Source organism: Pelobates fuscus, chromosome 7 (genome assembly GCF_036172605.1).
Source record: "Pelobates fuscus isolate aPelFus1 chromosome 7, aPelFus1.pri, whole genome shotgun sequence".
NCBI classification, from domain to species: domain Eukaryota; kingdom Metazoa; phylum Chordata; class Amphibia; order Anura; family Pelobatidae; genus Pelobates; species Pelobates fuscus.
Window position 1 is genome coordinate 171994215 of NC_086323.1, and position 14868 is coordinate 172009082.

Here is a 14868-nt window from a genome sequence, read left to right on the forward strand (position 1 = left end):
CGGACCAGGTAGGATTCATACCTACGAGACAGACCAGTGACAACACAAGACGGACATACGACCTCATCTGGACCACCCACATAAGATGCATCCCAACCTTCTTACTCTCACTAGATGTCGAAAAGGCCTTCGACACACTGCTATGGCCCTTCCTGTTCGCAACCCTAGAAAAATTTGTATTCCCGCCCGGGCTTCAAGAATGCTTTACAAGTATTGTACGCCACACCACAGGCACACTTACTGCTCCCACTTACCCAACCACCCTCCTTCACGATACATAACGGCACGCACCAGGGATGCCCCCTATCCCCAGTCCTATTCGCACTATCCCTGGAACAACTCCGACAAACCCTCAGGCTTAACACAGACATAAAGGGCCATAAAATACGTGAGGAAGAATACTAAATGGCAGCATACACAGATGACTTACTCATAACAATCACAGAACTAGCAACCTCGTTACCACCACTCCTACTTGCCCTAGAAGAATACGCCAGTGTATCTGGACATAAACTTAATATAGACACAGGCCCTACCCATACACATTGACCCCCCCACCAGAGTGAAGCTGCAGGAAACTTACCCCTTTAGCATAAACTCCACTCACATACAATACCTGGGGGTTTCCATACCAGCAGACCTTTCCCACAGCTACGTGCTGAACTATACCTCCACTGTGACGAGAGCAATCTCGCCACATTGCATTGGAGAAGCCTGGTTCCCCGCCTGCTGCCTTTGGACTATGGCCCTGGGAGATCGGGCCCTTTAAAAACAGTATTCGGCCATACCAGAGTGTATGTCACTCATTCTGGCCCTTTAAATACAGTTGGGTCATTCGGTACTTTCCCTGTGTGAGCGGTGATACCCCAGATAGCAATGCCATGGAGCCCATTCATATAATGAAAGACTATGGGAAAGACTTTAGCTCCATGGCAATTGAACTGTATGTGTGTGGTCTGAGCACCATTCAATAATGTGCGCTCAGACCTAAGCTATCTGAGGATATGTTGCATGTATATGTTTTATGTAGTAATTGTGGCATTGTGTAGTTTTATGTCTTTTTGCAACCATGTGCTCAATGTAGTCTGCCTCTATCCCTGGATATAATTGGATTATTTTCCCATTGTCTCCAGGAAAGAGGGCTCTGTAAAACCGGTCTGAGCCAGATAGCCATGTGCCAGCCAGGGCCCAAAATATATTTTACTAACTTTTGAACCCCTGGTCTGATTCATGCCATTATTTAATATGTTGTTCCCCTGAATGGATTGATTGTGAATATGTAATTTTTATGTGAATGTGATGTATGGTTTTAGAGTTATGAAAGTTGGGTAGAAAGTATGTTTAACTGTATGTATAATTGAGTTTCCTCTCAGGATAAGGGGAGGGAATATGTGGGATGTAACTGATATGTGATTGGTTGTTTTATACCTCCCTGTGGGCGGTCCTGTATTTGAAAAGACTGTAATAAAAACCAGGCTGGGTGTGCCAGCACCTGAGACCACTGCTTGACCCTCAACACGGAGCTTTGTCTCGTTCTTGGGGGAGATTCACTGTATGCTGTTGGAGACTGCTTGCCAGGAGTGTAAACTGATGTATGCTTTTCCTGTTCGTCTGCTAGCAGCTATTCGTGAGGTTCCAGTTTGGAGTGCTATTTTGTATCCAGTTTGGTGTTCTGCAGTAGCTGTGCCTGTCTCTCAGAAAGGGGCATTTCGCCTAAACGGATTTTAACCCCTTGTCTGCTGAAACGGTCCGTAATAATTGGTGGCAAGCGGCGGGATCATTCCTACAGCCAGAAGGACAGCTACAGGAGACACCATTTCTTTGGATTGTACAATTTGAGGGCAACGCATGTCTCAGTACAGCAACCCTGACAGCACAAGCATGGAACCAGCAGTGGAGTATGATGAGGGTGTCATGGATGACTGAGATGCAGTCCGCAAAGGCATCTGGTACCAGGCACTGGGTATTGCGGAGTACCAGCGGGGCAAGAGGCTCCCCAAGGAAGACCAGCGATTGCAGAAGTGACTAGCCCGGCGGATGCCCTTCCTGGGAGAGCAGCCCCTGGAGGAATGGGTGAAGGAATTGGAGCTCCAGGTATGGCAGGAGATGTGACTAGAGGATGCCTACCAGGCGCTCTGGTGGTATGGGTACTTGCCCTGGACAGCCGAGCATGACAAGCCAGAGGGAGAGGAGTTTGATGGTCCTGGCTTGTTATGGGAGTCTTTCTCAGAGCCCGACTTTGGGAGCCCTACACAAGCCCGGTTCAGTGATCTCTTGGAGTGGAGAGAGAGCAGGTATGACTGGGACGACACTCACGAGATGGAGCAAGACCTGGTCCACCTAGTGACCCGAGAGATGGAGCTGGAGCAGGGCTACCAAAATCTGTTCCACTCCAGTGAGAAGGCTCAGCAGAGAAGCGGAGGCCCAGATCCAGACCCATTCAGCTGGGCAGATATTGAGGAGATTTACTGGGAAGAACCCCAGGTGGCCGGTGGAGATGGGACCGAGGTCTCTCCACTGGTTCTGCAGGGAATTGGGAGCCCAGTCTCCATTCCCCAGCGGCAGTGTGAAATGCAGGGAGAGGAGAGCAGCATCCTCCCTCCCCAGCGGCTGGCTGAGTTACAGGGGGCAGAGGTAGTTGTTCCTGCCCCCCAGCAGCAGAGTGATATGGCGGGAAGGCAGTGTGAAGTGCAGAGAGAGGAGAGCAGCATCCTCCCTCCCAAGCGTCAGCCTGAGTTACAGGGGACAGAGGTAGTTGTTCCTGCCCCCCAGCAGCAGAGTGATATGCCGGGAAGGCAGTGTAAAGTGCAGGGAGAGGAGAGCAGCGTCCTCCCTCCCCAGTGGCAGGCTGAGTTACAGGGGGCAGAGGTAGTTGTTCCTTCCCCCCAGCAGCAGCGTGATTTTTTGGGAATTGGGAGCCCAGTCTCCATTCCCCAGCGGCCGAGTGATGTGCCGGGAATTGGGAGCCCAGTCTCCATTCCCCAGCGGCCGAGTGATGTGCCGGGAATTGGGAGCCTAGTCTCCATCCCCCAGTGGCAGTGTTATTTATTGGGAATTGGGAGCCCAGTCTCCATTCCCCAGCGGGAGATACAGCAGGTAATTGGGAGCCCAGTCTCCATTCCCCAGCGGCAGAGTGTCCAGCAGGGAATAGAGAGCCCAGTCTCCTTTTCCCAGCAGCAGGACACTGTATTGGGAGCGGAGACAGTCGGTCTCCCTCCACAGAGGATGAAAGTATGTATGGGAGAGGAGCTTGCTACCACCTCTCCCCAGCGGCGGATCATTAATGGGCAGGGAATAGAGAGCTCAGTCTCCTTTCCCCAGCGGCAGAGTGTTCAATCTCGAGAGGAGCATGTTACCCCCTCTCCCCAGCAATAGCTTAGAGTATCCAAAGGGGAGACAGTCGGTCTCCCCCTCTGGCAGCAGAGCTGTGCAACAAAAGGGGAGACAGTCAGTCGGGGGTAACATGCTCGAGAGGAGCATGTTACCCCCTCTCCCCAGCAATAGCTTAGAGTATCCAAAGGGGAGACAGTCGGTCTCCCCCTCTGGCAGCAGAGCTGTGCAACAAAAGGGGAGACAGTCAGTCTCCAGCAGCAGAGCAGTGTAACTAAAGATGAGACAGTCAGTCTCCAGCAACCAGGCTTCAACCAGACTACTCCCGCGGTAGTACTGGCATCAGGGCAGAGTACCGCTGGTCTCTGCCCACTCAGCAACCCACCAAGGCAGCCTACCAGTCCCCCACACAGCCGTGGTGAGGCACCTGGACATGGACAAGATTCTCCCTTACTCAGGTGTAGTAACCAGTTATTGTGGGTGGGCTGTACTGCTGTTTCTGTTTTGTGGGTGGGCTGCTGGACTAACAAGGGCACTGACCGGCAGGAGGTCAGATACCCTGTTAGTCTGTTTGGAAAAGGGGAGAGATGTGACGAGAGCAGTCTCGCCACATTGCATTGGAGAAGGCTGGTTGCCCGCCTGCTGCCTTTGGACTATGGCCCTGGGACATCGGGCCCTTTAAAAACAGTATTCGGCCATACCAGAGTGTATGTCACTCATTCTGGCCCTTTAAATACAGTGGGGTCATTCGGTACTTGCCCTGTGTGAGCGGTGATACCCCAGATAGCAATGCCATGGAGCCCATTCATATAATGAAAGACTATGGGAAAGACTTTAGCTCCATGGCAATTGAACTGTATGTGTGTGGTCTGAGCACCATTCAATAATGTGCGCTCAGACCTAAGCTATCTGAGGATATGTTGCATGTATATGTTTTATGTAGTAATTGTGGCATTGTGTAGTTTTATGTCTTTTTGCAACCATGTGCTCAATGGAGTCTGCCTCTATCCCTGGATATAATTGGATTATTTTCCCATTGTCTCCAGGAAAGAGGGCTCTGTAAAACCGGTCTGAGCCAGATAGCCATGTGCCAGCCAGGGCCCAAAATATATTTTACTAACTTTTGAACCCCTGGTCTGATTCATGCCATTTTTTAATATGTTGTTCCCCTGAATGGATTGATTGTGAATATGTAATATGTGAATGTGATGTATGGTTTTAGAGTTATGAAAGTTGGGTAGAAAGTATGTTTAACTGTATGTATAATTGAGTTTCCTCTCAGGATAAGGGGAGGGAATATGTGGGATGTAACTGATATGTGATTGGTTGTTTTATACCTCCCTGTGGGCGGTCCTGTATTTGAAAAGACTGTAATAAAAACCAGGCTGGGTGTGCCAGCACCTGAGACCACTGCTTGACCCTCAACACGGAGCCTTGTCTCGTTCTTGGGGGGGGATTCACTGTATGCTGTTGGAGATTGATTGCCAGAAGTGTAAACTGATGTATGCTTTTCCTGTTCGTCTGCTAGCAGCTATTCGTGAGGTTCCAGTTTGGAGTGCTATTTTGTATCCATTTCGGGAGTTTGGTGTTCTGCAGTAGCTGTGCCTGTCTCTCAGAAAGGGGCATATCGCCTAAACGGATTTTAACCCCTTGTCTGCTAAAACGGTCCGTAACACCCATGATACAAAAAATAACCCAAGATATCTCCACTTGGCAGAACATGACGATATCCTGGCTGGACAGACTGGCCTCAGTCAAGATGAACGTGCTACCCAGGCTTTTATACCTATTTCAAGCTCTCCCAATACCAATATCAGGTGCAGAATTCAAACAGCTACAAACCACAATCGATAAGTTCATCTGGTCCAACAGACGCACGAGAATAAAACAGCAAACCCTATATGTACCCAACACACCTCACCCACTACTCACACGCGGCACAAATAGCACAGGCCCAAAACTGGCATGCCCCATACGGAGTCAAAAGATGGGTGGACCTAGAACATGATATCTTTGTAAGAGACTTCCCCTCCCTATACATATGGCTCCCAAAACAAGCAAGACCCCCCCTGCCCCAGACTTCCCCAGCAATATTCAACACCATCACCATCTGGGACAAAATCACACACAAAAAGCGGCCTCACGACACAACACTCACCACTGACTCCTCTGCTCCGCAACACACAATTCCCACCGGGCATGACACCCAAAGACTTCGCTCGCTTCGAAGACTTTACCCGCCTACACCACTTCCACAGAAACCAGCAGCCAATACCTTTCGGGGACGTCTCACAAACAACACCATATAGAACATTCGACATGTTCCGCCACATCCAGATAAAAAGCTTCCTGGAAACTCCGGCAATCAAACTAGCCGGCACAAAAGCACTTACGTCTTTCGAAAAACAATGTATGCAAACACCAATATAAAAGGGCCAGATATATTCACTATACTCACACATAATACAAACCGTCAAGGAAGGGGCCCTCACATACACATCGGCTTGGGAGAGGGACATAGGCCCGGCTGTGGACCCAACTGATTGGGCCGACATCTGGGAGACCATGGCCACGATATCAATATGCGTCAACCGTAAGGATCAGGCATTTAAAACGCTACTGAGATGGTACCTCACCCCTTCAAACTCAAGCAGATGGGCAGGTCAGACACCGACCTCTGCTGGAAAGGATGTGGACACAAGGGCACATACATCCACATGTGGTGGGAATGTGCCCCCACAGCGCAACAATGCAACAAATAGCTCATGTCCAAACCAATGGCCAACTTGCCAAGAGCCCAAAACAAACTAATAGCTAGAATAGCGCTAGCAACCAGAAGATCAATCGCAGAAAAATGGGGAAGCCCAGACACGCCAACCATAGAAGTAGTACGGCGGAAAATAAAAGATGCAATCAAAATGGACGAACTGTCCGCAATGGTCCACGACACAACCAAACACTTCCACAAAATCTAGGACCCATGGTTCTACACATTCCCACTCCCCACATAACACGAACAATGACAAACAAAACACAAACACACCGACCATCACCACTCGACCGCGTCACGACACTTCCCCACCCCCCTCTCTCTATTTCTCTGCCCTCTCAATGCTCCCACCCCCCCACTCCTCCCCTCCCTGCCCCACCCCAACCTACGAAATCAGGCCACAACCCCCATAAACACACATGAACGGCCCGCCACAACCCAACTCCACCACAAGAAACCCCCCAACCCAAAGCCACAAAATGCACAACATGGCCAGCACATTAGCCCCCAATGGAGGAGGACACCAGACCCCGACAAGGCCCGACAACCACTAACTCAACTCAACCACAAAGTAGCAAACCACACAACTTATTTACTCAAAACCCGGGAACACCCAAGGCACCCCAAACACACACACCTGCCAACCGAACAAAACATACATAAATAAAACCCGGCACAATCAGACAAGAAGACACCCCAACTAGATGACAGCCCTATACATGACAATGTGACACCACCAACAGCCGTCAACCCCAAAGCCAACTCAAGCTCTGCGACAAACACAAATAATCGAAAGGACACAACCCTTAGAAAGCCAGGTCCCAGACGGACCCACAGTGCCATCACATCACTCAAACCTCGATCACTTCACCAGACGCAACACGGAAGACAGATGTGAACCAAGCGAGTGACCAACAGCCAGTCCCCAAAAAAGGCGTACCGGATAGAAGACGAGATTACGCACAGAGATGACCACAATACCCAACCCAGAAGACAAACACAACTGACCCAAGACGAACAACCAGAAGCACAAATCCCCACCCTAAAACACTGCAGTGGTATGATTCCACACCCTAGACACCCAGTTCACCCCGACCTTATGCTAAAATTGTGCAGACCGACCACCCTATAAGAGGTATTATGCAAACTGTACCAAATGAGAAACCACGATTGTAATCTCTGCTATCACATCCATCTGTAAACCGAAATCTTGTAACTAATGTCTGTCAATGTTAAAACAGTTACAGTATTGTCAAGTTTGATGCACAAACAAAATAAAGAATAAAAAAAAAAATTGTGTAATATTGTTTAAACACCAATAATGTTTAAAGAACCAGATATGTATATTGAACTCACAACCAAGGAGCAGGTTAAGAACTGCTCAGGCTATATGCGCGTTGAATGTAACTCCAGCCTTATATACAGAAAAATGATGGACAGACGAAATCCAATTGAACAATCTTTACTCTTTAAAATAAGTAACACGCGTCTCAAACGTATTCCGTCTCACCAGTCTCTCGGATAAAACATGCTAAAAAGTCCTCAGCAATACCAGTAGCCGGCACTCTGGATTCCCGGGTTGTAGCATTTGTACCGGTGGGCGGAGTTCGATGACGTCTTTCGTGTAGTGTAATAGCATGCCAACGTAATTACGCACAACGTGATGACGTGTTTCACCAACTCCTGGCTTCCTCAGATCACTTACTTCGGTCTGTGTCCATCAACATTTAAAGCCGCCCTGTGGGCGTGTCTCAGTCCAAAAGTCTGAATTTCAAGGCATATAATTGGTCAAGAAATAAAACCGTTCATGCATATGTTAACCCCATGTTCTTGGTATATCTCTTTTCTTAAAGGGAACAGGGAGGAAATTATTACAAAAATGATAACCAAAAATTAAAAATTAGTATAAGATAAAAGAGGTGGGGTAAAAAGGGAGAGGGATAAATCCAAAAGTTATATCCATACATAAATGCATAAATAAATTATTTCAAGAATATAGACATAAATAATTAATAAAATATATAAACAATTTATTATACAAGTTATTATTATAGAAAATTCTCACAAAAAATTAAAATGATTAAACTCTATATTTAATCCATAAGGTGCTATAGGTGCTATTCAATAAGCACGTTTTAAAAGCCACAAGTGCACTTTATGTTTTGGTTTGATTTCAGTTAGTCACCCTACATTTTAATGTTTGTCTGCCCTCTGGGTATTCAGGTACTCATTGGGCAAACATTGATCAGTTTTTCGCTGTTTAGTAGATATGCCCAAGGGACAGCTTGCATACGTGTAATTATGTAATTTTTATTGGGGTATAATCTAAAACAGCTAGCTAAACCTGCAGTTCTCTTGTCTGCTTCTTTTGCATTCCCTCCCTTTCTAACACCACCCAGACTTTCTTTGTACGGTCTACATGCATCAGGAACATCATTCAGTCATGTTCAGTTTAAGCATTGAAGTTTCATATCTGATGCTAATATGACTGATATATTCTACCATTATTCCAGCATTTCCTGTTGCTTTCAACCCTAATCTCCCATGCCAGCTGTATATGCATACGTATTTATCATCCTCCTAAGTATTCCAGGTGTAGGTCTTTTTAATCTATGTCTCATATCTCCTGTCTTTTCCTATGTATTGTGTACGGCCATCACAGCTGTTAGCCTGTTCAGCCACTGTGGCATTCTAAAAGCCTCTGTTCCCGTTTTGATTCTGTTTTCCAACAGCTGTGCGTATGTATTATATGATGTTTTTTTGTTTTTTTTTTAAATTCTTTATTTTTGTAGTGCGTAAGTTTACAACAATTGCTCGTGAGGTACCCCAAAGGTAAACCTCTAGCACATTTCAAACATTATAACATCAAGGTACAATAAAAACTAGCACAATTTTTATATATATGTATGTGGTGAAGTCAGGTGGTAAACAGCTTGTGGTAAAGGAGCTTAGCTTCTGCTATGACATTTCGATTACTGTGTATTATATTATGATTATTCTGTGAATTGACGAGTGTCTACTGGGGTTGATACCGGCTGTCAGGTGTACGGACGGATAAGCCTTCCGTTCCTCTATAGATTTTATACAGGTTGGAGCGCCATAGCGTTCCCCATTGACTAGGAAAACTGTGCCTATCGGTGTAGCAGTTACTCGGCACTAGGCAGCGATCTATCGCATGTTTAGCTTGGGACTAGATCGCGGTTCTGAGCGGAGTCCTAAGTTGTACATATATCAGTCGTGTGGAGCAGTAATTGGGTGTCAGGTTGGGATCCCCTCTGTGGCTACAAATTCAGTTGGTCCAGGCTAGGTCACTCCTGTTATACATGCTAAACACAATATTTAAACAGACGAAGCAAACTAGACATATGGATAAGTACCGCATCATAGCGATTACATGACACCTCATGGGGAAGCAAGTTGTGGAGAGCCCCGTTGTAGTGATGGGCTTGCGGAAGGTGTACATAATCAAAACAAGAGATCCTAGGCGTACTGGCTACGTTGCCATCTTTGGCCTTATGACAATAAAGCTGAGGCTACTTTTGACTCTTAGGGGGAGTAACAAGGCTTAGTTAAACAAGATAGTTAAACTGTGCTGGTACAATAGAGAAATATACAGTTGGTGGGTGCAAGTAAAACAAAGTGTTATTTTTATGAGTCAAATTAGGTATTAATGGCTCGGTGGGATCAGACTGGAGAGTAGCTTGTGCTCTGTGGCCCAAGCCTGGTACTTTATGGATCCTACTAAAAATAAACAAAATCCAAGCTAATGAAGGAGTGTAACAGTAGGAAAATAAAATGAAAAAGCAAAACTGTGGTATGAGTCACTTTTGATCGGGTGGAAGTCAGCTGTGGGTATTCCGTGGCTGGGGTGCCGGTGTCAGGTATGGGTAAGCTGAGTTGGCAGGTACCGAGCACCGTATGTAAAAGTTCCCTTTGTTGGGGCAACAGGTGGTGGGGGAGCAGTTCCACGGTAAGTGGCGGGTCAGGGCGATGTCTCGGCCCCAGTGGTAGAGGCTTGGGTATCATGCCTCCGTGTGCTCTAGGATGTGGGCGTGCTGACAGTTCAACATGAGGGACGGGGTCCAGTTGTGCTGGCGGCCAGGTATTGTCAGGGTTCATTCCGGTTTTGCCGGGTTGGTCGTTTGTGTGTTCAGGTTGTGATCACAGCCCGAGAGGTGTGGGCCTTGACCCTGGGTACAAAGTCCCGTGTGGTCTCAGGATTCCAGCCGTGTGGGTTCGTTGGACGGAGCAAGTCCAGTGGCAGTCCTAACGTCTGCAGGTGGTGTGCTGCATCAGGCAAGTCATGAATAGTGATGACCGTTTCCCCGTGAGGTATGATAAGTGCTCGTGCTTGGCTCCAGCGGTAACTGATATTCTTCTCACGTAGTTGTGAAGTAAGGGGTCGGAGGGTCCGCCTCCAAGCAAGGGTTCCCCCGGATAAATCCGCGAAAAATGTCAGGGCCATCCCCTCGAAGTTGTATGGGGTATGTCCCCTGGTGGCCGCCATTACGGCTGCTTTGTCCCTGATGCTTTGGAATTGTAGCACTATGTCGCCCGGAGCTGCGGGTGGTGCCTTGGCAGGTATTGGTAGACGGAATATTCCCTCGATTTGTGTCGCTTTGGCTTGCTTCGGCACAAGTATGGCCGTCAGGAGTCGCCTGGCAAAATGTGGGAGTTCGTCTGGCGGTACCGACATCCCTACTCCCCTGATTTTCAAGTTTTTCTGCCTTCGTTTGTCCTCTAGTGTTGCAAACTTTTTCTCGTGGTTGCGGCTCTGTTGTGTGAGCTCTTCGACTTTCTGCCTCAGGTCGGAGATTTGTGTTGTATGGGTCTGCGTGGTATTTTCCATCTCACCGAGACGGTCTGTCAGTCCCCGCAGGTCTTGTCGGAGCAAGGCCACATCCGCTGAGATTTTCGATTGGAAGTCCGCCATGATCTCCCTGATGGCTGCCAGTGTCACTGGAGCAGCATCGGGAGCCTTGTGTGGGGGTTCCGTCCTCGCTGTTGGCTGCCGCATTGCTGTCTGTATGTGGTCTCCATCTTCCTCATCCGAAACTCCGTCGGAGAAGTCGGAGCAGCCGCCATGAAGGGACGCCATTGCGGCCTCCTGGACGCCTCGTGCTTGCTGCCAGAGGTCCCCGATGCTTCGCCCCTGTTGGGGTCTGTCGGGCTTTAGTCTTTTCGTCTTCTTGCCCATTAGAGCTATGTTAGGGTCTTCTGGGTGCCTTTTGTCTCGGTTTTTAGGGGTTAGTTTTTGTCGTTTTGCCGGAGCTCTGAGGCCATGCGACTTTCCTCTCCAGTGGTCAGGCCACACCCCTTTATATGATGTTTTATAAGTGTTTATATACAGTTTCTGTTCTTTTTGCCATTTTATAAACTAGATCATTATTAGTAACTATCGGGTTCTCTACCAGTTCATCACCATAATGTCTTAGTTACAAACACAAACTCCACAACTATTTTCCGATTCACATCCTACTTTCACCCGCATTAATCCCAACGCACAGCCATCCTGAAACTTGGGATACAAATCAGGATACACATATTTCCTACTCCTGGCATCACTATGCCTTTACAACGTGTGTTCATATGCCCTGTAATGGGCAACCTGACACAGGCTAATTCGGTACTTCGTTTGGGCATTTCATTGAAAACGTTCATAGATTTTGGTTAAGAATATAATGTCTTGTTTTAGGTACTGGGTAGTACGATATCATTATTTTACAAGTTATGTTCCTCAATCTGATTATCATAATGCCACAAAAAGGTATTACCTTCGATGTGGCATATTAGTTGAGTTACGATAGATGATACGCATTGAGCCACACAGTCTATATTTACATATGCATTTCTGCACAGTCTACGGTTTTGCTTACAAACATGAAATTGGGCGTTCCATTATAGTTGGAAAAAATGGACCCCTGTTTCACTAAAAGATATCTCTATAAAAATTGAATAAATGTACGGTATAACCTTTATTTGACCGCTTACGGATAACACACAAAAAAACACACAGTGAAGTGATAGTGATACACTCGTGAAAATACAAGTGAATTAAAAGCTGAGTAAATGCAAAATGGATATTGTCCACAGGTATTGGGAATGGCAGTGATATCTGGATTGTAATTAGAGTATAAGGTACAATATATAGTACGATATAAATTTAAATCAGATGTCACATACACTACATTCCTCTAGAGCTAAATATCCACAGTTTGTAAGACTTAATAGGTATTTCGGCTAGGAGAGGTAGGATTGCACCGTTAGGCTGAGGTGAATTATGTATAAATACTATTGTTTGTTCCAATCAAAAATAGTACATAGGGAACTGTTTGGTCACTGAAGACCGTAATAGCAGTACCTATGTATATATTCATATACACAACCACACAGGCTAGGTCAGTGAATACCATCTAATATCCAAAGTTCTCCTTGTAATAGTATACAATAGACGGGAGATACATATAATAGTAGATAGATGGCTTTACACTGGATTAACACAGTGGTGAGAGGGAGTGTCTCAGGACAGCAAAAAATGGTATATAGTGCATAGGTCTAGGTTTAAGGGTAAAGGGATGGTACAGCCAAGCGTATCTAGGAGTAAGTTAGTAAATGGTTAGGCATAAAATCCCATACACAGGCTGATGCTTGCCAACCACCCCACTATTCCCCAGATATACAGGCCATTTAGTTACATAAACCACCTAGATAAGTTGTAGTTAATTCAAAAGTAGATTCCTCACACACTGCTGCTTCAAGGCAGCCTAACGCTTATAAAAATAGCTGTCTAACTAGCTAGGGAGAGTAGCTGTTTCAAAGGCATCCAGTATCAAAAAGGGCTTGCACTAATACTGCTGTTTAAAGAGAGTATCTCGTTCTGTCTCCTGTCAGTATTTAGTACTACTGCTACAACCAGCACTGAAAGGGTGTAGATCTGATGCTGAGCTGGCTCCAAGGCACAACTCAATCTGTCTCCCCTATTCCCTTAGTGCTGTTGCTGCATGCCCTATCGTGCAGGCAGTCTAATACTGCATATGGCTGGATGTCCTAATACACAGCTCTTGATAAAGGCGTGTGACCACGCCGAAACGCGCGTCGAGCGTTTGCCGGTTATTTTAACGCTGAGGAATGCAAACGGCTACTCTTTGGGGGACTTGGGGGATGCAATATTATATATAGCAATCTTTCTTTTGTATTAGGACATCCAGCCATATGCAGTATTAGACTGCCTGCACGATAGGGCATGCAGCAACAGCACTAAGGGAATAGGGGAGACAGATTGAGTTGTGCCTTGGAGCCAGCTCAGCATCAGATCTACACCCTTTCAGTGCTGGTTGTAGCAGTAGTACTAAATACTGACAGGAGACAGAACGAGATACTCTCTTTAAACAGCAGTATTAGTGCAAGCCCTTTTTGATACTGGATGCCTTTGAAACAGCTACTCTCCCTAGCTAGTTAGACAGCTATTTTTATAAGCGTTAGGCTGCCTTGAAGCAGCAGTGTGTGAGGAATCTACTTTTGAATTAACTACAACTTATCTAGGTGGTTTATGTAACTAAATGGCCTGTATATCTGGGGAATAGTGGGGTGGTTGGCAAGCATCAGCCTGTGTATGGGATTTTATGCCTAACCATTTACTAACTTACTCCTAGATACGCTTGGCTGTACCATCCCTTTACCCTTAAACCTAGACCTATGCACTATATACCATTTTTTGCTGTCCTGAGACACTCCCTCTCACCACTGTGTTAATCCAGTGTAAAGCCATCTATCTACTATTATATGTATCTCCCGTCTATTGTATACTATTACAAGGAGAACTTTGGATATTAGATGGTATTCACTGACCTAGCCTGTGTGGTTGTGTATATGAATATATACATAGGTACTGCTATTACGGTCTTCAGTGACCAAACAGTTCCCTATGTACTATTTTTGATTGGAACAAACAATAGTATTTATACATAATTCACCTCAGCCTAACGGTGCAATCCTACCTCTCCTAGCCGAAATACCTATTAAGTCTTACAAACTGTGGATATTTAGCTCTAGAGGAATGTAGTGTATGTGACATCTGATTTAAATTTATATCGTACTATATATTGTACCTTATACTCTAATTACAATCCAGATATCACTGCCATTCCCAATACCTGTGGACAATATCCATTTTGCATTTACTCAGCTTTTAATTCACTTGTATTTTCACGAGTGTATCACTATCACTTCACTGTGTGTTTTTTTGTGTGTTATCCGTAAGCGGTCAAATAAAGGTTATACCGTACATTTATTCAATTTTTATAGAGATATCTTTTAGTGAAACAGGGGTCCATTTTTTCCAACTATAATGGAACGCCCAATTTCACTTTAGTCTTTTTTCGCTTAACATATATGGGGTTCATGCCCTTCTGATATCTCTGTGACCCATAGGGAGTTTTCTCGAGATAGGCTTGTTCCATCTTGAATTTCTCCTTTCTTGTCTTTATATTTTTTTTTTTTTTTTTTTTTTTTTGCTTACAAACATATTTATGTGTCATGTCTAATTATATTTTGAGATATCCCTAAATATGATTGCATGGTTTAACACTACGGTTCCTGTCTGCAGATATCTGGTCCTGTGGTTTTCCCGAATGCCATGGGACCTGTACATGAAGGGTTTGGTGGTACTTATGAGGTCTTGATAACATCCATTTCCTTATTTCTTATCAAATCATATTCTTTTACAGGTTATCAATTCGGAGCATAATTTGCTCTTCAGGCCTTGCACC